The sequence below is a fragment of the Triticum urartu genome, chromosome 3A, assembly GCF_056163025.1.
Source record: "Triticum urartu cultivar PI428250 chromosome 3A, HENAU_Tu73, whole genome shotgun sequence".
Taxonomy (NCBI): domain Eukaryota; kingdom Viridiplantae; phylum Streptophyta; class Magnoliopsida; order Poales; family Poaceae; genus Triticum; species Triticum urartu.
The window spans coordinates 108,955,457-108,959,057 of NC_141875.1; the positions used below are offsets into that span (position 1 = coordinate 108,955,457).

The following is a 3,601-nucleotide window of genomic DNA, read 5'->3' on the forward strand; positions in this document are numbered from 1 at the left end:
AGAGCTGTCCTGGGATATCTCGGAGTACACGTGTGATCATCCTACGGTTTGCCACCCAGACTCAAAGGGGTCATAAGATTATTCATGCTGGAAACTTCCATGTGCAGCCACAAGCCATTATGGGCTCTGGCATAGTTGAGTAAGTTGTGGGAATCCTTTCCATGATGGGCTAGCAGATGTAGGGGATTGTAGGTGTACCAGCCTATCTATCGGTTAAGGGGACCTCTTCGGAAAGACCGTGTCTTGGTCATCCGTTTCTCAAACACCATGTAGTGCGAGAAGTCAACGGAGGAGATCGAGTCTTGTGGGGAAAAGTGTGCAAACCTCTGCAGAGTGTATAAACTAATCATGGTTAGTCGTGTCCCCGGTTATGGACATCTTGAGTATCTGGTGCTTGAATTATTGATTCGATCTCATCACTTTTAATTAACTAGCAAAAATACACGTGCGTTGCAATGGGTATAAAATAAATATGAGTGTCCATGTCGTATTCGAGAATTTATCTGTCACGATGAATAATGAGATTTTTCAATTAAATTGATTGTAAGACTCATAAGGATCCACTTTATGAAGATTTTATTGCATTCCAAAAGCTTGTGATCTTTTTGTCTACAAATAAAACCTGCTTCTTGAACGGGTAATTGATGCTAGCACACGCATGCATCGTGTAGCTTCTATAGCCGGTACAAGACCTATTTCATTAAAGAAATGCACCGACCGCCCAGCGCCACTTTTCCTTATCATCCATCCGCGTGTCTCTCTTATCCACAATTCCACATCAGCACTTCTCCTCACCCAACGCTGGTCCTCCTCTTCTTCAGCCACACTGTCACCGAGTGTTGCTTCTCCTCTTCTTCACATGTTGCGCGGACGATGCACTCCACTGTCCTGGAGTGCGCACGGCCGTGGTGGCTGGCCAAAGCCAGGGCAGCACTCTTTATCGGTGAGGAACCCGGAGACTCCATGGAAGCTCCTCTGTTGTCGGTGTGATCTGGCCGTCACGCCCCAGTCGTCGGCCCGCTCTGTATCCGGCTAGCAACCCCGCCTCCGACCTGATTCGGACAGCCCCGCCCACAGCCTCCACCACTCGCATGCCCCCAGAAGTTCGCCCGATCCCCCAAAGGTTAGTCCTTGCTTGCGGCTCGCGTTGACCGCCTCGCTGCTCTAGGCCACCAACCGGAGCCTGTCGATGAAGTCCAGCCGGCCCTCCTCCCAGGCGCGCTCCTCGGCCGTTGCCGCGTGCTCTGCCGGCAGCTTCGTGATGAGCCCGTCGAACTGGCGGTGCACCCGGCGCAGCTTGGCCTAGCCACGACCGTGCCGGCACGAAGTCGCTGATGTCGAATAGCCCCGTGCCCGACCGCAGCGCCTGGGCCGATGCCCCCTCTCTTCCTCTGCTCCAAAGTTGCTAGCTCACGAGCGCCATGGAAACCAGTACCGCTCTATCTTAGGGAGACAGAGGTAGATGGGTTGGGTTCGTTCCATTCCATTTTCTTCGCTCCTAATTCCCTTTTTCTTGCTCCCCCTGGATAGCGCATGCACGAACTCATAGCCAGCTTCTGTGTAGGTGCAAGTTTTCCACGTATATAAACTGGTGTTGTTGAATATAAAAGATTGAGGTGGGACTATTCATAACCGGCCGAACCCCATTATAAGACAAACGTGCTTTGGTTTGCTTTCTTTCCCAGAGTAGATGGGCCAAGCGCCAGAATTTTTGCTTCCCCAGAGTAGACGGGCCGAGCACAGGCGGAAGTCTGTATTGATAATATTGCAGAGATAAAATTTAGTACCACCTCGAATATGTTTATATTTAAACTGAAAGCGTAAAATCGCGGGAAGAAGCGTATTGTGATGGTGAACCCGACAAAGTCAATCCGTGCTTTATTATTAGGGAAAGATTTTGTCGGGCTGTTAATTACTTTTAATTGGGATAGAGTTCGAGGAACCTTCTCAATGTTTTATCAACCAACTTGATAGTTAAATAAAATTTATTCCTTTACAGTAGGGGAAAACTGGCTTTTCGCAAAAACATTAAACCTTAGAGCCTCCACTAGCCATATATGCATGTAGTGTTAGTAGTTACTCTTGTTCATTACTCTAAAGTGTTATTTTGCCAGCATATTCCATGTGCTAACCCGTTTCGGGCTGCAACGTATTATGTTGCAGACTTTTCAGGCGAAGAGTAAGGTGCGCTAGGTCGTTGTCGTGCACTCAACTATGTCGTTGGAGTTGATGGACTCACTTTATCTTCGAAGCCTTCCGTTGTTATCTTGATTAGATGGCCTTAAGCCATATTATTGTAATAAGTTCTCTTTGAGACTATTGATGTAATAAGTGTGTGATTGAAACTCTGTTATAAATCCTTCAAGTACTATGTGTGTCAGCATTACCGATCCAGGGATGACACTTATGCACAGAGATTTGACCGTTTGAGGTCGGATCGCTACATATATGATTCAGAGCAATAGTCTAGTTTTGACATGAAGATTTCAATACTCAAGCATATCAACAAGCAACCTCAAAATATCAACTCTAAAGCAAGTTATCCCTTGCTCATTATGCTCAACAATTGATCCATTCATGAAACACACTCGCATATTAGCACACCCAATGCTCAAGTACGATCATAGTGCCCCTTAGATGGTGCTTTATAAGATAATATGGAGACTCAAATAAAAAAAATTCATAAAGTCAAAGAAAGGCCCTTCGCAGAGGGAATTAGGGATTTGTAGAGGTGCTAGAGCTCAAAGCAAAAAAGGATAGAGATAAAAAAACATTTTGGGTGGTATGCTTTTCCTGTCAACGAAAACGATCGAGTAGTTCCCAATACTTTCCGTGCTAGATATATCATAGGCGGTTCCCAGATAGAAAAAAAAAGTTTTTTTTCCTTTTTCCAGCATACTTTTACTTTCCATGGCTAGTCGTATCCATGGGTGCCTTCCATACCAACACTTTCCATGGAATTTATTACATGACAACATAAAGTAAATTCATTTTTCATTTTGGGACTGGGCATCCGTAATACCTTTGTCGTACCCTCGTGCAATGACAAGTGAATAAACACTCATCTTGAGAATGACACATCTAGCATGGAAATATATCAGCCACCCCCTACCGTTTCATGAGCGGTATAAGCACAAAAAAGAGAAGTTTATTTTGAAAATTATAGATGGCACATACAAATTTTCTTAGAACGGCAAAAGAATACCGCATATAGGTAGGTATAGTGGACTCATATGGCAAAATTGGGTTTAAGGATTTTGGATGCACAAGTAGTGATCATACTTAGTGCAAATGAAGGCTAGCAAAAGATTGAGAAGCATCCAACCAAGAAACAAAAAATCGCATAAGTGAGCATTAAGCATAAGTAACACTGAATAATGCACCACAAGTAGGATGTAATTTCATAGTATAACTATTGACTTTCGTTCTTTCATAGGGAATCACAAACCTTAACACCAATATTCTTACTAAATCATAATTACTCATCAACATGACTCACGTATTATATCAACATATCACAAAACTATTACAAGGAATCAAGTATATTTCATATGTTGCTTTGCTAGCTCAAACAAATCTAAGTGAAGAACATGAGCATAAA

The 3,601-nt window shown here is 43.9% G+C and overlaps 1 long non-coding RNA gene across 1 annotated transcript; it reads left to right on the plus strand.

The window, feature by feature from the left end:
• The first annotated feature begins 736 nt into the window (after window positions 1–736).
• LOC147978815 (uncharacterized) lies at window positions 737–2,383 on the plus strand. Its single transcript, XR_015599632.1, has 2 exons — window positions 737–1,123; window positions 2,164–2,383. It is a non-coding gene; the product is annotated as an uncharacterized LOC147978815 (long non-coding RNA).
• The last annotated feature ends 1,218 nt before the right edge of the window (window positions 2,384–3,601 follow it).